The sequence below is a fragment of the Podarcis filfolensis genome (assembly GCF_964270895.1).
Source record: "Podarcis filfolensis genome assembly, chromosome: 10".
Taxonomy (NCBI): domain Eukaryota; kingdom Metazoa; phylum Chordata; class Lepidosauria; order Squamata; family Lacertidae; genus Podarcis; species Podarcis filfolensis.
Window position 1 is genome coordinate 56,652,211 of NC_139612.1, and position 23,690 is coordinate 56,675,900.

The 23,690-nt window shown below is 44.3% G+C and overlaps 1 long non-coding RNA gene across 1 annotated transcript; it reads right to left on the minus strand.

The window, feature by feature from the left end:
- Positions 1-2,791: 2,791 nt before the first annotated feature.
- On the minus strand, positions 2,792-16,214 carry LOC310743344. Its single transcript, XR_014538965.1, has 3 exons — positions 16,172-16,214; positions 15,428-15,595; positions 2,792-3,065 (listed from the first exon to the last, which is right to left on the minus strand). It is a non-coding gene; the product is annotated as an uncharacterized lncRNA (long non-coding RNA).
- Between the last annotated feature and the right edge of the window lie 7,476 nt (positions 16,215-23,690).

The window sequence follows — 23,690 nt, forward strand, 5'->3', positions numbered from 1 at the left end:
AGGGGTTTTGCTCCCTCGCCTCCCGCAGAGGAGGGGAGGGAAGGGGGTGAAGGGGGCCCTGGAGGGGAGGTGGATGTCAGGGAACTGTCATCTGAGACGAAGGAGGTGAAAGGGCTCATGGAGGGTGAGAGAGACCACTCAGCGGAGGAGGGGACCAGCAGGGGGAGAAGTGGAGTTCCAAGGGAAAGTGAGTCGGAGGGAGGGCTCAGAGACACTTCAAGCGAGAACAGTGGGGAGGTTTCAGGACCTCCCGTAGGGACACCCACTCCTCGGCGGAAACTGTCACGCCGAGAGTCCAGAAGACGCATTTCCGTTAAGGAGCTTTTATGCTGGAAGAAGTTCCGTAAACGCCCACTGTCCGATTCAACGAGCGATTGATGGAGCCACGCTTAAGGAGCTCCATCACAGACAGAGGTTTGGGAACTTAGCCAAACTCTGAGGGATCAGGAATTTACGCACAAGCAGCTCACCATCCCATCACAGACCTGTTCCATGCTCTCCCTGAGTGCCTACAGGAGGCATTTTGGCCCCTGGGGCAAATTTCAAAATGGCACCCCTCCCTTTTGCCTCTGGACCAACCCACAACTGACAAGAGGCTCCTGGAAGGAAATGAGACATTTGGACTGAAAAAGTTTGCCCACCTCCTGACCTACCCTGCTCCACAAAGAAATTGAAACTGAAAATAAAATGGGAAGGAGATGGAACATATATTCAGCCCTCAGCTCCTTGGAAGAAGGGTGGAATTAATATGTAGTAATATTTTTTAAAGGTTTAAAGCCTGCAAAGCTTTTACTGGACTGCTTGCCCACACACACATATGCTAGTCATTGGTGGCACACTGAGAGGTTGGGAGAAGAAGGAGAAGCTCCTTCCTAATACAGTAAGCCCTCAACTTACCTGGGGGTTACATTCCAGGGATTGTGTCTAAAGACAAGATTGCGTCTACTCAAAACACATTGGGTGAAATGGTGGGTGGAACTGCCAGAGTCTTTTCCCCCAAAAGCCCACACCCTTTCATCTGTATCTGTATCTATAGCTGTATCTCTATCTCTATATCTATATCATCTATATATCACATATATCACATATATCACACATATATATGCCAAACATTTGAAGCTGAATGCGCACAAGTTAAGTGTGTGCAATTTGCAGACTTACTGTATACGAAGGCTCTTCTGTTGGGCTGCAATTTGTACCACAATAAGAGAGCAGGCAAGTGGCTGGTTACAAGCCTGGAATCATCATGGGTTTAGTGGGTGCAGGCAGTCCAGGTATAAAGCAGGAATGGACACCCTGCAGCCCTCCAGATGTGGTTAGACTCTATTCCCATCAAACCGAGCAAGAATGGCCAGTGGTCAGGGATGAGGGGAACTGTAGTCTGACAACATTTGGAGGTCCACAGATTAACCTGTTATAAAGGTTAATATCTCCTACGGCACTTCAGCTCAAAGCAATAGTTTAGGGGTCACCAACATGGCACCAAGTGTGCTCACCAGTTCTCAGTGAAATCTCCTCAAAAATCCATAACACACGAGAGACTGTTTGCTGTTCCTGTTTAGTTTCTGTTTGCACTGGCTCAGCCTCTCCTATCTTGAACATGCCCACATTTCACTGGATGTGAAAGCTGGACATCTTCCTCTCCCGTTCTGAACAGAGAAGAGGTGCAAAGAACTTTCTGTGAAAGAGTGTGGTGGTGACTGATGAAGATTGCTTTCTCCGCATTGCTGGGGTGGAGGCGTGCCCACACAATTTTGTATTTTTGGCTCTTTTCCTGCTCTTCAGGATGTAGTAGCCACTTTGTGTTATGCCACCCTCCCACAGCAGACATTTTGTTGTCTGGAACCCATGACACTTTCTCAAAATCCAAAATGTGCCCACTAGCTCAAAGAGGTTGGTGACCCTTAACCTCTCTATCCTGGCAAATCATATCCTCTGCACCATTGTGCATTCCATTCAGCTGCGCGGCAAGAGCAATTCATACCAATTTAGCACCACCTGCCAAAGTTAAAGGTGCTTCATGCTAAACAGCTGGGAGCTTAATCCGTAGTCACAAATCGGCAGTTTTTATATGGTGGCAATAACAATCCACACTCACGGTTCCTTAAGTGCCTAAGAACCTTGGCACTGCACGAAGCAAAGTGAAAGTTAACAGACCCGGTGCTTGCAGGCATTCTGTGCTGAATTCATACACAGAAGGCCACAGGGAAGGAATAGAAAAGTTAGAAGGGAAAACTTAAGTGGGAAAAGCCCTGGAAGAGAAAGACGGCAAGTTGTTTAATTTTAAAAATACACACAGAGGGAGTCTGTATCACATGTTGGGTTGAGCATTCCACACACAAGGAGCACCCAAGGAAAATGGATAGAGATGGGAAGCAGTGGTTGGGTCCATGAGGTGAAACATCAAACAAATCCTGAAGCATGGAGAGACTGAGTCAGAACATGAAGCGCAGAAAGGAAGATCATATTGTTGACCAGTGGAGAATAACTGGGGGAGCATTTAAGGAAGAAAGCTTTTAAGAACATCACAAACAGGGTCCCTTGAGAGCCAACGTTAAAGCTGTGGAGAAGAGGAAGGCGATTCCTCTCAGGAGGTCACATAAGGAAGGGAATCGCCAAGGGGCAAAGTGATGCCTGCACATTGTCCTTGAGGATGTGGGATATGAAATCATTCAAAGGATGCAGAAAACGGCTTTTCCAATAAGGCCTTTTCTTTCTTTCTTTCTTTCTTTCTTTCTTTCTTTCTTTCTTTCTTTCTTTCTTTCTTTCTTTCTTTCTTTCTTTCTTCTTTCCCGATTGAAACCAATGACAGAGATGTGAATGGTGCCTTGGGTTCCACGATGGGGAAAAAAGTGGGGTAAAAATATATGAAAGTGCTAAAAAGAGTACGAGCAGCGTCAAAGTAGCTCAAAGGGCAGAGAGTGAGCAGCTGCAGGCCACAGTAAGGTTTTCTTCTCCGCCTACACTGGAGCTTCAGAGACACTTCCACTTAGTGAAGTATTTGGTCGCAGTCCATTGTGCTGAACATCTGTGTCTTGTCTCGGCTGGGTCATCAGTTGGAAGCGCTGGCCAAAGGATAGGTGAAGATTACCAAAACAAAGACGATACAAACAACCTTAGCAAGAACAAGGGACAGAAATGGACACATCTTCCCTTGTGTGACACATCCTGCACTACACTAATTCTACTATGGTGCTCTTGGCCCATGTAACAAATTCCACACCTTGTTACAGTCAGATGCAGATTTAGGGCAGAGCGAATGGTTCACTGGCACAGGGTGCAGGGGCCAAGCTAATGCCTTCCTGCCTCTTTCCCAAAGCCTAGTTAGTGCTTGCCCAGCTTTAGGAAGAAGGGTTTTGGACCCTACCAGAGCCTCACGCCTCCTTCCTCGCCTGGTCTTCACTTACCTGACTTTGGCTGGAGGGGGCGTAAAATGTCGACCTTGCACGGGGTGCCATGTTAATAAGCTATAGACTCTTGAGATAGAGTAGGAAACATGGTACTCTTCAGATATTTTGTCCATGCCGACTAGAGACAATTATAACCCACAGCATATGGGGGGGGGGGGGACCAATTTGCCTACACCATGCTCTATCTGGTTAATAGATGGTGGTCAATATCAAAACTCAACTTTAGTGCATATTAGAAAGTTGAAAAATAAAGCAACACATACACTCCAATATCAGTAAAGGTGAAAATTTTGGAAGTGCCCATTGGGCTGAGGCCCTACTTTAACCAACTTAGGTTGAAGCCAGTGACAGAACATAGAGGTTGAACCTTCGATCTGATGCAGAAGCAAGTCACATAATTGGGATGCAGCACAGAAGATGAGGCAGAACACAAGGCGGGGATACAGAGCATGTGTAGCCAAAGTGGTGCCCTCCAAATGCTGCACCCATAATCCCTGACTATAGCCCATGCCGGCTAGGGATGATGGGAGTTGTAGTCCAGCAACATATGGAGGGCATCGTGTTGGCTACCCCAGTCTACAGCCCACACACGGCAGGGGGAGTAGAGTTATGGGCACACCCATTGAGTGTTCCTGTGTGTGGGCTCACAGGATCTCCATATTTCAGGTGCAAAGTTTGTGAAAGGCCTACATGTGCAAAGGTAATACATGAAGTCCAACTTTTGCAGTCATTTAGCCACATAAAATATGGGAAACAACTACAAGGCATGGAACACTGGACTGCATGTGCCTCAACCCTAAGTAAGTGTGATAGCCCTCTCTGTATTAATTGAAGCTTAATCCAAATGTGATCCTGGTTAGGAAAGGGACCGATCTGAGAACAGGAGTTCTACCTCCTTTGTATGGGGTAGCGCTCTCCTGAAAAACCCAATTTTGTTCCTTGGTGCTCATGTAGCATGTACTTTTGCTCACCTTCAAGTATCAGCTGCACTCATTTTGAGGAAGATCAGACTTGCCCATGGTGAAGCATTCCTTAGTCACATCCAGACCAGATGTACTGGAATGTACTTTACACGGGGGCTGCCTTTAAAGATTCTCTGGAAACTTCAGCTGGTTCAGAATATGGCACCAGGGGTTTGACAAGCTAGATTGTCCTTGGGGACATAACACCATTGTTCCATCAGCCTCTGGTTTGTTTCTGGAGCACAACTCAAGATGCTGATTATCACCTTTATAGCTATGGAGGTTTTGGACCTAGGATATCTAAAGGATTGTCTTCATCCATCCACCCTTCCATCCATTTCTAACAGCATTCATCAGGCTGATCTCAGGGCAGAGTATAGTACCATCAATTCCAACCAAAACAATCCGGATAAAATAGCAAGTCCTTAAAACACAGCTTTCCTGCCACAAACTATGGTTTGCAGGGATGTCCTAACTGGATGGGTCATGACCTTCTTGCTTGCCATGCCTGGAGTTGAGACTCCCAAACTCAGAAGGTCTGCTGGACCCTTTCCCACCACCTAAATAAGGCAGGTTTTTTCCCCCAAGCAGGCATTTGACATGCCAGACCAGCGGAATTTTGGTGCATTGACCAGTTAAATTATTTTTATGTGCCTGCCTTTGCTTTTAATGGTTTCCTGTGCTGCTTTCCCTTTGATGGATGACTCGTCGTTGTTTTGAACACTGTGTCTGCACTGGAAGAGGAGGGTGTAGATCCCTCCAAATTAATGAATTAAATTTCATGCATGGAAGCCCAGCCATCCTATACAGTAGGTGAAGGTTTGCCCAGTCGATGGGGCAGGCAGCTGTGATCTTTCTCACACCACGGATTGGAAGAACTTGCCCCCACTGTCTCAGCACTGTTATGCAGAGATGTTATTGAACAAGGCAGGGATGTGGTGCCTTCAGGAGAGAGGAAAAAGCCCTCGGTTTCCAAATCAGAAGGCAGCTGAAATGTCTTTTCCTGGATGAGGTCTAGAAAGCATTTAGCCTAGCGTTTCTACCATTGGTGTGTGTGTGTGTGTGTGTGTGTGTGTGTGTGTACCTCTTTACATTTATGCTCAGTAGGACTGAAATGGCCTATAATCTTTCCTGTCTGTCAGAACCACTTTATTCTGCACCAACATCTAATTTCCCTCCAAGCCTCAGCTCTGTTACAAACTAATCCAGGATCATTGCAGACAAGAGGCCACAACATCGCACGCAAATCTCCCTGCTGCCACCTGCTGTTTGCTGCCACGATGGAGAATCCAGCGGAGAACGGAGGGAGGAAAGCGGGCATTGATTGTAGGCTGCCTTCCTGTAAAAATAGCATCCCGCCGTGCTGTGTAGGAGGGTCAGAGTGCACAGGGGAAAGAAGGATCCCACACTTCACATTCAAAGTGTTTTACTTGAGCAAAATGCATAGATATTGTCAGGGAACTGCCATCGGCTCAGGGGGGAGAGGGGAAAAGCCGGATGGATTACAGAGAGCCCCCCAAGATCGTGGGAAGCAGCACTTCATAAGCGGAGGAAGGAAGCCACGCCTCTAGTGGAGAGGAGATGCAGGGCTCAGAGGAGGCGAGGCGGTGCCAGGACACCTTGCCTGGGCAAAGCGGGGAGGAGAGAGGTCCCTCGTTACCCACGCCCTCCTTGCACAGTAAGGTTTCGCGCCGAGAGGGGAGGCGCAGACTGGTCATCGAGAAACTACTCTGCTGGGGAAGGTTTAAAGACTGCCCACTCATGAATTCTGCCAGTGAATGAGCCAGCCACGGGAGAGTGGCGCTTTGAAGAAGAAGAAGAAGAGTTTGGATTTGATATCCTGCCATTCACTCCCCTTCAGGAGTCTCAAAGCGGCTAACATTCTCCTTTCCCTTCCTCCCCCACAACAAACACTCTGTGAGGTGAGTGGGGCTGAGAGACTTCAAAGAAGTGTGACTGGCCCAAAGTCACCCAGCAGCTGCATGTGGAGAAGCGGAGACGCAAACCCGGTTCCCCAGATTACGAGACTACCGCTCTTAACCACTACACCACACTGGCTCTCCAAATCTCTGGACAGATAAAGTTTATTTTGGCATCAAAAGCAAGGCTTCACAGCCGAGCAGGGAGGTATTTGCCTGCTTGCTCTCGAGCAACCCCTTGGAACCCTAACAGATATGAACCTTTAAAAAAATCCTTTTTCAACTGGCCTTTTAAGAGAGGTGTGTGTGTGTGTGTGTGTGTGTGTGTGTGTGTGTGTGTGTATTCCAGTCTGCATCTGTAATGGGTTTGAAATTATCATTGTTGATATTTTTTACTGTTAAATAACTCTTGAGATATTTCACTGGAAGAGACTCCTTTAATGAATGAATGATGCAGGAAGAGGACATCAAATAAGGATTTGGAATAATTCCATACAATACCTTTCCCATCACAAGGAATAGCCTACTCTTTTGCCCCCACGATTTCCCCTGCATTTCATCTCATGTGCATCCCTGAATATGACGCATGATATTAATTTTTGGCTTTTAAGTCACTTGTAGGCCTGGCCCTACCATTAGGCAGAGTGAGGCAGCTGACTCAGGTGGCGGGTGCTGGGGGGCAGCAGTAATGCCAAGATATTGGCCTCCCCTGTGTCCCCCTAAGGTAGTTTGCTGCCCTCAGCTGCAATGGAAGAGGCAGTCATGTTAAGAGTGCTAAGAATTCTGCCAGAATTGGAGAGGGAGGGCATTCTACCTTTTGCTTCAGGCAGCAAAATGTTGTGGGCCGGCCCTGATTGCTTGTGCCTCTGCAGTCATATTGTTTAAAATTTGCCCAGGACATACTTTGTACTTGTCAACTATTATTTTATTTTTGGCCTCTGCCAATCCTTTGCCCTTCAACAGAAATTATATTCTAAGCACAACCATGAAAACCTCCCTCAATTTACTCCTCATCTGCTTTTTATCACCAATTAATTGAGGGTGCTAATTTGGGCTTAACTTTGGATTTCATGGTTTTAACCTTGTTGCAAAATATAGTTTCTGCATTGCACACAATAAGCCAAGGAATTTTTCCTCTTGTTTTCCTCCTAGGAGTCAGTTCATTTGTTATCTGGATCCCGACTTTGAACGCAGCATGAGATCAATAACGCGTCCCATAGTTGTGCAGATGTTCTTCTAACTAAAGAAGTGAAGCTTGCTTGGCCTGGATTTGGAAGTATGCAGTGCTCAATAATTCGTGGCTTATCCTGTCCTTCACAAACACAACACAACCCTGTTCCCTTCAAAGACCACTGACCAAGCTGTGGCAGAAATGGGACTGGCACTCTGGCCACAGGAAGAGAAGAGGGAAATTTCTCTCTCCTTTCATCTTGTGGCCAAAGAAAAATACTGCTTGTCCTTTGGAGATGTAGTTTTCCCAAGGACTACAGCAGGCATAGGCAAACTCGGCCCTCCAGCTGTTTTGGGACTACAACTCCCATCATCCCTAGCTAACAGGACCAGTGGTCAGGGATGATGGGAACTGTAGTCCCAAAACAGCTGGAGGGCCGAGTTTGCCTGTGCCTGGACTAGAGGATCCTCCAGCTGTCCTTTGTACTATACATTCATTGGGATTTGTGCTGATGATGCTATCTGGGAGGAGGTGTCATATGGGACCCCTGCTTTCTACACTGTTTGCACATGCAGATATTGGGGGGGGGGGGTGGCTGACACGCTGCTTCATTTACAGCCACTGCATATCCTGTAATCTTCAGCTGAAATCCAATAATTTTGGCCCCACTTTTGCATCACTATAGCACCTCTGCACAGCAATCCTGTGGTAGCATTGGGGAAACATCGCAGAACAAAACTCAAGCAGAATAAACCCACCATTAACGCACTATTATTGTGTCAAGAACATATTGCAGAAGACACTAGTAAAAGCACACCAAGCTGGAGGGGCCCTAACACTTGGAAAATAAGCCAACCTATTTCCATTAACTTGGAAAAGTAGATGGACTCCCCACCGCAAACCAACCTGACATGAGTTAGAGCAGTGTTTCCCAAACTTGGATCTCCAGATGTTTTTGGACTACAACTCCCATCACCCCTAGCTAGCAAGAGCAGTGGTAAGGGATGATGGGAATTGTAGTCCATAAGCAGCTGGAGACCCAAGTTTGGGAAACACTGAGTTAGAGTGAGGAGTGACTCACCTCTACTACCGCTTGCAGCAGGACAGCAAGCAGCAACACATGAACTTGCAGTAGGGATAGGGGGGAAATTTGTTTGGTTTGCATTTTAATTAATTTGCACCTCCTGAGGCTATAATGGAAACACAGCTAGCCTTCAAAATGTGCCGTCCTCTCCAATTTGTGATGCAGCCCTTCAGCCAAAAAGTGTGCACAGAAATGCACAAATTAGTGAAAAGTAGCATACCAAAATTGCATAGTATTAGGGGAAAGCCACTTGCAAAAATTGGACAAAACCGCATACAAAAATGTACATATTGAGAGAAATGCACACAAAAATGCAGATTTAAAAACAAACAAACCACCAATTGGGGCAAACTGAATTTAAGGTCAGAAAAATGAAAAACGCAGGAGAAACTGAACTTGACAGCTTCGCCCGTCCCTACCTTGTGAAATTGACTTTGATAGGGAAGGATTGTTTATGATCAGGCTCAGCTCTATATTTCATCCTGAACACAACTGTGAGAGTCATGCAATAAATGAGCACATCCTCTCCAACTTTCCTCTGATTAAAATAGGGACATTCTATTCTACATCAGTGTCTGTCCCTCCCCGCCAAACCCCTCTATATACAGTGGTACCTCGGGTTGCAGACACTTCAAGTTACAGACGCTTCAAGTTACAGACTCCGCTAACCCAGAAATAGTACCTCAGGTGAAGAACTTTGCTTCAGGATGAGAACAGAAATTGCACCACGGCAGCGGGAGGCCCCATTAGCTAAAGTGGTACCTCAGGTTAAGAACAGTTTCAGATTAAGAACAGACCTCCGGAACGAATTAAGTTCTTAACCTGAGGTACCACTGTAATTGGACTGCTAATAGAATATGGGGAAAGACTGGGTCTGGATGAGATGCCCCAACAGCTGTTGCCAAGAGGGGTATGTAACAATACCGTACCAGCCTGTCTTGGTTATATGCAGGAGCCTTAGATGATATATGGTAAAACTGCAAGGCATCAGAGGAGGGACCCATGCCAGATGTTTACAAGGTGGCACTTTGGCACCAGCAATGTAGTCTCCATGGTCAGCAGCTATAGGCACCCTTTTGCACCTGTGTAAGCTGGGCTCCCTTAGGCCCCTCCTGCCGCCACTATCACCATACTCGGATGCGCTGAGTGGTACTGGCTGGCAGAGCTGAGGAGCACAGCAGCAGCAACTGGTGCTCCTCCTCCTTCTCCCCTCACTGCAGGTCCCACTGTGCTACCATGAAGGGCCAGGCTGCCTCCTCCTCCTCGTCCCGGCCCTCCTTCCTCGCTCCCTTTCCCCGCTTGCAGAATTCAGGATTCTGCATGACGCAAGGAGAAGCTGTGACAGCTTAAGGGTTTTCACGATGGTCCCAGCATTTTCAGGGCAATTGGAGACTATGCGAACATGGATCCAGAAGCAGTTGCTTGTCTGAAAACTGTAAGAACAAGGAGCTGCCTTTTTTTTTTTTTGCTTTGTTTCTCCCGAGCCTAAAAAAGCTATTTTTAAAGTACCAATAACCTTGAAGCTAACTAGTTTCCCTCTTTGTGAAAGCATGAAATTTTGACTTGAGGTGCTAGTTTGAAAAATAATGCTCTATCTGCTCTCCAGGGGATTTGTATTCAAGCCTATCTTTGTTAGGATCAAGCAGATTTATTTCAGTATCCAGGCAGTCTGCTGGAAAGGCCACAAGCCTGATTAACCCCAACCCTTTGCCTATCTTTCTTCTAGACACACTTATTTATTGTCCTCACATAAGATCAGTCTGACCTCACCAACTAGCCTCAGCCCTGCAGTAATAGTGTTTTTGCTCTGATATGGACCAAATTATGCAAAATGAATAGGGAGAACTGTACAAAGAGAGAAGAGCAATTCCTATCAAAGCTTCTTTCAACTGCACAGAGCGATCTTTTCCCTATTTCTTCTAACGTCTGGGCACAATAAATGGAGGTATTGCATTGCTGTAACTATCCAGCTCCACAGGACAGGTGCAAGAGTCCAAGGAACCTTTCTCTTTGGAGGACAGCAGCTGCCTTTCGGTTGAATGAGTCTCCGATTAGATTTACAGCTAGGAAGGATTTTTCTCACAGTTGACTGCTTTCCTCTACTTTCCCCTGTACTCTTCAGCTTGGCTCATACCTCGTTTCTGTTCCCTAGTTGGGATTCCCCAGAGCTACTTCCAGGGCTGATTTTAGGGCGATTTGTGAGGGAAAACAGTATGCCATCAGCCAACCCACTCCTCCTCTCTTGGAAACCACCGTCCACTTCCTTGCCCTTGCCCTCTGCGCCCAATCGACACAATCTACATGCAGACGCAATCTCAGATTGCTTGGGAAGGACCCAGGCGAGGAGAGGACATAGACAGCTGTGGGAACACCTTCAGTCTTCACAAATGGCCTCATAGGGGCAAGACCAACCGAAAAAGAGTTGCTGCCCTCATCAGGCCTCCTGTGCAGACCTCTTCTAAAGAAGAGTTAACTTCATCTACTTTGTGTGATTTACTGCTGGCTCACTCATGACACCCTGACTGCTTTCCTAACCAAGATGTACTTGTGGAACATTTTGGTTTCAGTTTGGAGACACTGTCAGACAATGGCCACCTTGCATCTGCTTTACTATCACTAATCTCTTTATGAGTTTTGGAGGTGGGGGGGAGGGCAAAACTCAGGAGCTGAATATCTAGTTTGCCAGCTGAATGTCCCCAGTTCAATTTCTGGCACCTCGATCAAAATAGCCCCTGCTGCAGGGATGAAGGAGAAATATGATTCAGTTCGTCAAGTTAAGCCAAATTAACCAGAAGTAACATAACCCCCTGGCTAAATTTGGCATAAACAAAGCACTGATTGGAATCTGGTTTTGTATCAACAGTCTCTCTCTCTCTACAACCACCACCTCACATGTGAATGCAAGATGGAGCATTTGAGGAAATATATGGATCTTGACACTATTGTGTTTGGAATTCGTCTCTCCCCTCAGCTGGTGAAAGGTAAATCAAAGTTAAGTCAAATTGTATTAAATTATTCTCTCAGCAGGATGTAGATGATGGAGTCAAAATGAAGGTGTCTAAATTTCAGGACAGTGTCTTTGAATCCTGAAAATTTGTTTGGTTTTTGGTTTTTTTTATATATAATAATTACTGGAGAGTTTGATATGAGAGGCAAGAATACCATTTCATCATTACCCTGGGAGAAAGGAGTACCAAAAGCCCCACAAGACAGCAAGAAAACTATGTAACTGTTATCCAGTCTTCATTCTTTTTCTTGGATTGCCTGACGTTGTACCCTAAAATGTGTAAAGGTGACCTAAACCTAGAATTTCCCTGAAATATTCTCAAAGTCAGATTTGTAATGGAACTGGAACATAATAGAAATGGTGATGTGAAAAAAGAGAGGGAAGATTACTGTTAACTAGGGTTGGGGGATTTTTTTCAGCTTGAGGGCAACATTCTGGGGGCCGCAAAGCAGTGGTGGTGGTGGGATAGAGGCAAAAGTGGGCAGAGCAGCAGATGCAGCCTACATTGCAGCCACACAGAAGTCAGAGATGCTCACATCCTTTCTTTACATCCCCACTCCATCTAGATGAGCAAGAAGCATGATCAGAGTTCAAGAACAAATTCCAGCCACGCAAAAATGCTCAAGGGCAACACAGAGCAGGGTTCATGAGGCATGTGGCCCACAGAGTGGGTGTGGCCTGGGAAGAGTCCTAAGGACCAGATAGACAGGCTTGAAGGGCTGCATTTGGCCCCAAGGCCTGAGGTTCCCCACCCCTCTTGGAGTAACTGGATGTAAGAAGGGGTTGATTTCCTTCATAAGCACAAATCACCCCCTGGATGGGCTAATCACAGGTGCAGGGTCAGTCAATCTGGTTGTTATGGTAATGGCCCAGTGCCCCGACTATATCTGTGATTAATGTATGCCAGTTTCCAGGAGTCTGCAGTTGTCTATCTGTTAGTCCGTGTTACTTATCTGGTATTACGTCTTGAATTGCTGAAGGTATTTAGAGTAATATTTGTATAAAAGGTAAAGGGATCCCTGACCATTAGGTCCAGTCGTGGCCGACTCTGGGGCGCTCATCTCACTTTATTGGCCGAGGGAGCCGGCGTACAGCTTCTGGGTCATGTGGCCAGCATGACTAAGCCACTTATGGCGAACCAGAGCAGCTCACAGAAATGCCATTTACCTTCCCGCTGGAGCGGTAACTATCTATCTACTTGCACTTTGATGTGCTTTCGAACTGCTAGGTTGGCAGGAGAATATTTGTATATATCTGTATAAATCTGCATCTGCAGAAGCCTACAAGCTGTATATATATATATATATATATATATATATATATATATATATATATATATCTGAGCATCTTGAGAGATGAATGCAGGGTCTGCGTTGGTTCATGTGTGGAGAGGCAGTCCTTGAGGTATTGGAATCATGAGTCCCATAAGGCTTTATAGGTTAAAACCAGCACCATGAGTCACAGAATCATAGACTTATAGAGTTATAAGATGCCCTGAGGATCTTCTAGTCCAACCTCCTGCAATGCAGAAATCTCAACTAAAGCATCCATGACAGATGGCCACCCAACCTCTGCTTAAAAACCTCCAAGGAAGGGGAGTCCACCAGCTTTCATGAAAGTCTGGTCTACTGTCGAACAGAAACTATTGAGAAGCCAGTGCAGTCATGCCAGAATTGGTGTTCTATGCTCAGACTACCTTGTCTTGGTCAACAATTTGTCCAGTTGCAGTATCTGAACTGTCTTCAGATACAGCCCAAGATAAAGGTTATCTGAATGTAGGCAACAGAAGCTGTCCTATCCAGATAGGGGTACTGAAGCTGATGGATTGCACTCTGTGTTGCAGAGGCCACTTGGGTCTTAAGCAACAATAATGGATTGAGAACTACCCACAAGCCATGTACCTGCCCCTTCAGGGGGAGGTCAACCCCATCTAGAAGAGGTTGACCCCACCTATGCAATCAAAGAAACCACTCACTAACAGTGCCTCATTCTTATCTGGGTTGAGCTTCAGCTTACTGGCTCTCCTCTGGTCCATTGCTGAGAGAAGACATTGATCTAGCACATCCACTGCCTCACCTGCAGATGTGAAGAAGATATAGAGCTGTGTGTCATCAGCATATTGCTGACAGCATACTCCAAAACTCCAGATGACTCTGCTCAGCAGTTTCATGTGGATGCTTTAACCAAATGTGTGTATACCTGGCCATACTGAGTTAATTTATTGGCCCATCTGCTTCCATTCCTGTAGCTAGCAGGTTGTGGTTTTCCAAGGTCTCAAACAGACATCTTTCCTGGTCCTGCCACTTTTAAAAACAGAGGCAAGGATTTTTAAAGGAAAAGGAAAAAAGGTTCCAAAATCTGAGATCCTCTGGATAAGGAATTCTGTTTTTGATTTACGAAATTTCACGTGTGCACAGTACAAACATGGAAGTACAAAATATATAGCCTGAGTATCATTTCCTCCGACAACAAATGAATTTTCATTGAGTTCTGGGCCATTCAGAGTATATGAGCCAAGCCTGATGAAGGTTAAGAAATTATGTCTTATCAGCCTGCAACAGAGTGCAATCAGTAGCCTAAAGGTCAGACATTCATAACACATACAATCCCCTGAGCCACTTAATCCTCCAAGAAGGAAGGGCTTTCTATTGGATAACGGAAGGTCTTTGCCAAAATCAGAAAGAAGCTTAAAGAATAGCTTTGAGGATATGAAGAGGGATGATAGATGATGAGGATAAAATGTGTCTGAGAAGGTCTGAGTCTAAAGAGCCATGCTACATTATCAGCACATGTTTCTCTGAACTTTCTAGGCTGCAAAAGCTAGTGTAAGGTAATGGCTGAAAGTTGTTGTTCTAACAACAAATCTTAAGATCAATTCTCACTCTCACTGTGAACTCACACAATAACCTTATTATTTCATACCAACCACGCTATCTGCAATACGTGTACAATAATATTGATCTACCTTAAAGGGTTATAAATATTTCAGAGACATTATTATCACTGTAATATCACAATCAATGGGGAGCTCTTTGAAAGCTGAGAAAGAACAGTAGAAACCTAAAGTCAATTTGTTCCAATATGAATCTGCTGCACAACTGAACTCGTTGAAGTTGAATTCAGTTGCTGTTGTCTGCAAAAGTCAAGTGTCTAGCTACCTGTGAGAGGGCCTTTTCTGGGGTTGTACTCCAACTATGGAACTCCCTCCCCAAAGAGATCTGCCTGACACTTTCATTATGATCCTTTAGGCTGGGAATGAGGACCTATGGCCCTCCAGATGACATTGGACTTTCATGAGCCCCAGGCAGCATGGGCAGAAGTCAGGGACGATGGAAGTCAGATTCCAAAAACATCTTGATGGCCACAGGTCCCCCATTCTTGCTCTGCATGCCAGGCAAAGTCTGTCCTGTTCAGGCAGAGCTTCTGGAAGTTCATGGCTGCTGCTTTCATTGTTATTTATTACACTAGGCTTCCAGATTTGATGTCCTTGTTTCCCTGGTTTGCTCTGTGGTTTGGGCTTAGTGTTTCTGCTGGATTTCTTAATTGCTGCTTTTAAGAATAAATAAATGCTTTTATCCTGCTTTTTGCATTTGTTTTGCAATGGTTGTTTTGTTTTTTTGAAAATGTGTTTATGCTATTTTGCTCAACCTCCTTGAAAGGCATGTGTTTGACAGAAAGGGAGCACATAAAGCCCATAAATAGACAGATAGCATTTCCATACTGTCCAACAACAAATACATCATGCGGAGCTTGCTGGTGGCGTGTCTCTGCACCTGAGTCACTGCTGTGGTGAAATGGCTGTTTGTTTGTTTGTTTTGCTCCAATGAAGTCTCCGCTCAACACCAAGGAAAGTGGCGATACAATTTGCCCTTACCTGTTGGATCGTTCCCTTTGTAGTGAAGAAGAAGTACAGCATATATCCTGGGATCAAGATCATAGATGACAAAGCCATGGTCCAGCCAATCCCTTGGCCCCAAGCAGGATAAACATATTTCCCTAGACTCAGGGGAGTCATTTCAAACACACTGAAGAAGAAAACGCCCTGAACAAAGAGAAAAAGAAAATGTTGCAGCTCAGCAACAGCACAGAAAGCAACAGATTTGTTTGAGGATGTTGACCTTTCTTCTAGACCAGACCATGCCAACCTGCTGTCCTCCTGTGGTTTGAACTACAACTGTCATCAGAGGTAGTCCAAAATGTCTAAAGGGCACCAACGTAGCAAAAACTGGTCTAGAATCTCCATAGATGACTTCTCCACTGCCCTCAGCCCAGGGAGCTACTTTTAACATGCCCCAGTGGTGGCTGTGTAATAGCACCCATCCAATCTCCTTTCAGTGTAACTTGTGCAGTTCATTAAACAAGTTCACAGAGGATAGGAAAATTAGTAGTCACATTTCAGATGTAGACAAAGGAACAACTAGCTCTATCTAAAGGCTAAGGCCCCCTTCCCACACCCCATAGTTCCTAGCCAGTTCAATCACTGCTGCAGCTGTTGTTGTTTTAAAAGGAAACACAAACGAAGGACTAATGACACTGGCACTTACCATCTTGTCTAGTTTGGCCCTTTAAAAAGAGACCACAGACCTGGAAATGAGATTCTTAGGTTTGACCATCTTACCAAGCAGACAAGTGGAGTGAAGAAGGCCCAGCAGATCTTCCACCATGCACACGGCTTATAACCAATCATCTCTTCAATGTTACTGTAAAATCTATTCACACCTGAAATCAGAAATATCTGTTAAGCGGATGGAAGGAGAGGTGTACTTTGGATTCAGATGAATCCCTAAGGTGATTGTTGCCACTTTTGGTGGTACAGAAATTGCGTGAGCAGACAGACAGTCAGGCAAACAAGCTGGCCCAGCACAAAGTGCCATGGAAACCCAATTCTGACCCTGATGGAGTTTGCAAAGAGGGGCCAACTTACTTACCATAACACCAAGAGATGGAGATGGTCTCAAAGAAGACAAGGAAGAGCAGGCACATGCCACTGGCTGAGTAATAATCAAACAGCTTGAAAACATAGATGCCACCCTGTGGGGACACAATATGAGCCCTTAATGCACTTAGAGAGCAAGCAAAGCAAATGAAATTATAAGAATTTCATTTGAAGGGAGGTTTTTGCCTGGAGCTTTGCAATACTGTCTCATGTGCAGGTTTGACAGTTAAGAACAACATTGCAGGACAGAAGTTGTGCATGTTTTTCATTATTTCTTTAAAAATGGAAATACTAGGCTTGTATTGCAAAATAGGAGAGCAATTAAGGCTTGGACGTCACCATGTGAGAAGGATGCCCCCAACATTGACTCCCTTGCCATGATCTTGATGAAAACCCATCCCCAAGCTTCTAATTTATTATTATTATTATTATTACTACTACTACTACTACTACTAAAATTTGCATACTGCCCTACACCCGCAGAAGCATGCTATGGGGAAGAAAGGGTGGAATCCCTCACTCCTTCTATGGCATCGTCTTGATCCTTGATGTGGGCTCTCCCTAGACATGCCATTTTGTCTGGAAAAAATGAAACCCATGCAATGCAACCACACATTTCTGGTATCTTCCAGTTTTATTCCAGTCATCATGGATTTCCACAAAGACCTCTGGGATGGTAGTTTGACCAGGGTAGTAAGATTATAGGGCTGCCCACTAGCCCGAAGAAAAGGCCCATGTCTACTCTTTTACAGACATCGGCTATGGACTTCTCTTTTCCAGCTTTTTCTACATGATTACAGTATTTACTGGGATGGAGAGCTAGATACCCACTCTTTTTGCAGGGTCTTTGGCTCAACCCCTCAACCCTCCTTTCCAATTGTAGCTTTATATGTTGCTGTAACTGCAGTTGTCCCAATCAATCCCTTATGACCTTCGCCTTTCTCTTCCTCTCTCTGTTTTCTCCATTGCACTGCACTGGGAGGCCTCCCAGGAGTAACTTCGAAGCAAGCGGGAGACCAACCTGGCCCTACCATTTACCAAAGAAAGAATACCACCAGGGAGCTTCATCTCCCTCTCCCTGCCTGAAAGAGCACTGTGCTCTGACTGCCTGGTGCTGTGGGACCCTATGTAGAAGCAATGATAAAAGCACACTCTGTCCCCATCCAAGAGTCAAAGAACAGGAGCCACCAGATGCTATTCAAGCAAAAGCTCCAGAACAGAAGGATCACTCTTGACTTGAAATGGATAACAGTTGCCTACTTAGAGCTCCCTACTTTGTTTGGGCCTTGAATAACATATCTGTCATCAAAAAGAGACTTAGAATATTGGATGCACACCTGAATAAGCACTGAAACTAAGAGATCATCAGCATCTAATAGTAAAAGGGTATGCACCGTTTTTAATACCTGGGTGATGTTGGAGAATCCAATGAGGTAAGAGATGAAACACACCACTGCAATAAAGATTTTCTTCCTTGCTCTCAGCACATGTGGAAACTCATCCATCAGGGCTGTGATGAAGCCTTCCACCGTGCAAAACTGCAGGAAGAAATTAATAGGAATACATCAGCAACCTCCTTGTTGAACCTGTATCTCCTTAGCTTTCCACATCGGCCTTTGAATCCACACAGTAGCTTGGTTCAGACATAACATCAAACCGTGGTTTGATGCTATTAGAAAAAGCGTTCAAAGGGCCACAAATTTTTTATGCTCCCCTTCATTTCTCCTTCCATTACATTTTCATGGCAATTCCCTTCCTTGCTTCCTGGTTTAAGGCAAACCATTGTTACACACCCAGGGCAGAGAGGGAGGGGGTTATTGTTTGGTGGGGTATTTTTATTCGTGCTTTTATTGCCTATTTTGTGTTTATAGCTTGTATTTTTATGTTGTGAACCACCGTGAGATCTACAAATGAAGGGTGGTATACAAATTTAATTTAAAAAATAGCAAACTATAATTTGAATGAGGAGAATTTAGGAAACCTGCATTTTATTTTTATTTACTTATATGGAGATTTCTACCCTACACTTTTAGCATCTTTGCACCACTCAGGGCAAGCCTATAAGAATTTTAAAATCACATTGTCTTAAAATATATATATAAATATATTATAAATACAATAATTTTTTTAAATACACAACATTAAAAATACAGTGGTGACATCCAATGTTAGTCGTGCACAGAGCAGACCCATTGAACTCAATAGGCTCCAGTAACTTCATTGATTTCAGTGGGTCTGCTCTAACTTGGGGTTCATCCACACTGTCACATGATTTCTAGTCACAGGCCCAAGAAGCTTTAGTTTTGTCCCACTGCTTTCTCTGGGAAAATCTACTTTTACTGCCAAATTGCAAACAGAATGTCTGTGAGATAAATTAGCCTCGTATAGCCAACATGCTTAGGTCTAATTGAAGCATGAAGGGGTTAAGACCACAGAATAAACTGTCCTGCCAGGCTTAGCTAGGTCACTTCCCCTCACCGTGGGAGGGTCACCAAATACTTTGTTCTCTCTGGTTCCACCATTACCAATAAGGAAATCTAAGATGGATGCTCCAAGCTTAGACTGTATGGCTTAAAGAAAGTTGTTTTTGTGTTTCTATACAAATAATTTAGAAATTTTTACCATTTTGGAACCTAAGTTATACTGCCTGTCTTTTCTTGCTGCTGTATGGGAAAGCACATGAATCTGACATTTGAACAGTTTGTAAGTAAACCATTTTTAACCTACAAAATGTAGGTTACCACCTATATTTAACCACCTATATTTCCATGCTTACTTTGTTGCATGTTTTGTAATTTTAAATCTCTGCTGGGGCTCTGTCACCAGAGAGTACTTGTCCCAAAACTGAACCTAGACATCCAGGAAATTCTCCTTTTATTTTACCTACACTTCCCCTTTTATCAAACACACTGAAATATACTCAGAGTCGCAAAGTGATTTCATGCTCTTTATTCAGCTCATAGTGGTGAGGAGGAATGAATGAAAGTCCCCTCAAGGTATCTGCTCTATATACATTATTTACACAATGGGCTGCACATGATTGGCTAATTCCGGAATTCTACTGTAAGCCAATCAGGTTGTGGATTCACTTCTATCTGGAGCATGATTGGGTGGTTCCTGCCAACCAATCATACTGCTGCATTGTTCTAGGACCAATCAGACTGCTGCATTCTGAATCCTATTGTTCTAGGACCAATCAGACTGCTGCCTTTTGGATCCTATTGTTCTAGGACCAATCAGACTGCTGCAGTTTGGATCCTATTCAACTCAGTACATAACACACACCAACATCTATCTGCAGAAAACGTTCCTTCTGATTCAGCAGTACATAGCAGATTTTCCCAGGGAATGCAATGGAACAAAACTAAAATCTCTCAGATTTTCAGTCATGGAACAAACAGAAGTCTGAATGAGCCCTTAGTTGGATAGCAACCAGTAAAGGCAAAGAACACAGGTAAAATATGACAGAATAAAAATGTATTTCCCAATTGGTAAAAGACAGCCAGAGGAGAGACCATCCATACTTCACAGGGCACTGTATTGGGGCAGACACTGAGAAGGCCCTGTTGCTTGTTGCCACCAACTGTGCCTTCAACTTACATAAGACACAGAGAAGGGGCTCTCCATTTAAACTGAGGATTTTCCCATATGGTGTGTCTGTGTTTTACCAACAACAGATGTGCAATCCACAGAGAAGATGGCATTAATTTCATTTCGCTTCCATGCTTGTTATATGAACAAATAATTTTTGCAACAATGCTTCATTTGCCCCCACCCATTGTTTGATTGGCAAGCTGTTTGTCGGAGGAAACCCCCCCCCCCTAAATTCTTAACCCGAAAGGCTTCAGGGGTAGGCCTTTGTCATGACATATGTAATACTAATGGGCCTGGTTGAGAGGGGGCAACTCCAGACAGCTCTCAGATGTCACTCTTCAAAAGGACTCTTGAACGCCGCAACCCTGTGGGCCACTTCTGTGTGCAAACTGATTAAGAAGCAACACGAAAAGTCATTAATTTTAGAAGTGTTTGAGAGCTTAGCGAGAGCTGTCACTTTAAAAGAATCCAAGAGGCACCTTGGGGAAACAAGCAGCACTCGATAAAATCATGTAAAATTAAATGCTTTAAGAAAAATGGTATTTAGTGGAATAAAAAATATATATAATGAATTAAAGTAGCTGTTCAGTTAGCATTTGTGTCATTTTTAAAAGGTCTCTAAATTATGAACTGGGTCAAATTCAGCTACAACTGCAGCTCCTAGGAGTATTAAATTATAAATAGCCAACACAATATATGGAAAAGAAATGGAGTTTGTGGGAAAGCAAGGACACACACACACACACACACACACATACACACACACTCCTCTTAAAAGGCTGGGATACAATATAAAATTGAAAGCCAATCAATTTGTCATGGATTCCATAATAGCTGCTACTATACACACCGCAAAAGCCTACCCCATTTAATCATTCAAACTGTGCCTATAAAATTAGAATGTGGAGGAGAAGAGTTGCAAGTTAGCTAAAACAGGTAATTTTCTATATACAAGGATTCTCCCACTCCTCACAGCAGAACATTTGACAAAAGGAGTTTATCCCCCTGCCTCATCTGCAGTGTGAATTGTACAGCCCAGGAGAAGTTGCATCACATGGTTCTGCTGCATGTGTAGATAGGTTCTGAGATGCAGCTACATTATTATATTTTATATTTCTAGTTGGTGTCTAGGGTTGATTGATTCACAGTTTATACAGGGCGAATAATCTCACCACAAAGCTATGTGAAGCAGTAGCTTGAGGTGGTAGATTCCAAAGGAAGCACCAATTTCATGCCTCCAGCCCTCATCTCTAGAGAACTCAATCTTAGCCTGTCATTGAAAAAAAATGAGTTCCTGTCCAGAGCAAGAATGGAGAGTTATCATGCACTTACATTTCAGGTACATAAGCAACTATGAAGGCCTCACTGATTTTGCATTGCTTATTTATTTTATTTGTCATCAAAGCACTGGAGCTCGAATTTCAGGCAAGCAAATTTAGGAGAAAGATCCTAAATATAAGGGTTCAGCAATGGGATGAGATGGCATGGGAATTAGCAGCAGAAGTACAGAGGTGGGCTGTTGCCGATCAAAGATTCATGATAAGGGAGGCAGGTCCTTGGGATCGGAAGCTTGTGGATTCTGACCGGAAGACCCTGTGGGCCCAAGGAGCTTGACCCATGCAAAGGGGAAGATTCCCCCCCCCCATATTTTATTCCTCCATTTTCTCATTTTACATAAATTTAAACAGAAAAACAATCTTTACATTGTGTTGTCTTCAACTTCCTTCCCCTCCTTTCTGTGATTACTTAGTCTATATCTTTTTTACTATTGCATATCCCATTTATAAAAAATTATTAACTTCCCATTGTATTTTCTTTTAATTACAGTGGTACCTCGGGTTACAGATGCTTCAGGTTACAGATGCTTCAGGTTACAGACTCCACTAACCCAGAAATAGTGCTTCAGGTTAAGAACTTTGCTTCAGCATGAGAACAGAAATCGCGCAGCGGTGGCAGGGCAGCAGCAGGAGGCCCCATTAGCTAAAGTGGTACCTCAGGTTAAGAACAGTTTCAGGTTAAGAAAGGACCTCCAGAATAAATTAAGTTCTTAACCTGAGGTACCACTGTATCTCTTGCTACACCAGTTTATGTCAACCCTGCTAAGAAGGGGATGATTATAGAGAAGGAAGGGGAATTAGTACAGTCTGTTGCTACAGAACTTCCACCTGTAAAAACAGAGGTGATGGCCACCAACTTAGATGGCATAAGACAAGTCCATGGAATATAAGGCTACTCCAGGATCAGAGGCACCATGCCTCTGTTCACATAGTTGCAGGAGGGTGCTATTGCACTCATGACCTGCTTGTGGGCTTCTCAGAGGCACCCAGATGGCCTCTGCAAGAAAAGGATGCTGAACCAGAGAGGCCTTTAATCTGATCCAGCAGGGCTCTTCTTACTGCACAGCCATACAAGATGTTATTTTTTAACGGGTTATCCTTACCTGGCTGTCAAGGCCAAGCATCATTAGCATTGAAAAGAAGAGGATCGACCAGAGAGGAGACATGGGCAGCTGCGTGACGACCTGCGGGTAGGCAAGGAAAGCCAATCCTGGACCTGTAGCCACCAAGGACACAATGAATGGTTATAGTTTTATTTTGTGGTATGATTTAGACACAAGTCACAGCAGGGTGAGCATGTTATTGCATCTCTTAAGCGGTTACTGAGTTATGGTCAGTTGTACTTTCCACAAGCATTTTCCCTTCTGCCAAAAGGTTCAGTGGTGTGAGATGGAATTGTCGCTTGGAGCAGGGATACTGGCAACAACATCTGGAAGTAACAGATCAGATACTTGGGCTTAATCTTAATTTGGGCTCTCTTTAAGATTTGGACTGATGGGATTCAATCTTCGATAAACATTTCATGTTGTAAACCAGGGGTCAGCAACCTTTTTCAGCCATGGGCCGGTCCACCGTCCCTCAGACCTTGTGGTGGGCCAGACTATATTTTGAGGGGGGAAATGAACGAATTCCTATGCCCCACAAATAACCCAGAGATGCATTTTAAATAAAAGGACACAATCTACTCATGTAAAAACCACGCTGATTCCCGGACCGTCCGTGGGCCGGATTGAGAAGGCGATTGGGCCCTGTTGTAAACTCTTTGATCACTGCCAATATTATATTAACCAGGTGTCAAGAAAGCTGACAATACCAATTGTGAATCAATGGCTAAGTAGGGTTCTTGTCAAAGTAGATATGCTATCTGACAGTATATGAAGAAAAGATGGCCCTTATTGCATCTGTCTCAGTGCCAGTCAAATGGAGGAACCCTTTTTGTAATAACATCCCTGCAATTTGCTATGGGATCATCTGGTGAAGGGCAAACTGTAAGTACAGATAATAAATAAATACAAATACAGCTGCATTTCATTGAAGAAGTTCGTTTTTGCAAGCAAATGATCATAAAAAAACTCTTGCAGGGATGTGAATATTGTAGCTCCAACAAGATTGTGCCTGATTATCAGATATAAATATTATACAACGAAGTACCTCTGAACATGCGTATTATGGTGCAAGATGGTCCATGATGGCAAATGGAGCACTGCTTCACCAACCTCAGTCTGCCCTTAACGGACTACCCATCTCAGTTCCTTCCATCCCATCAGTCC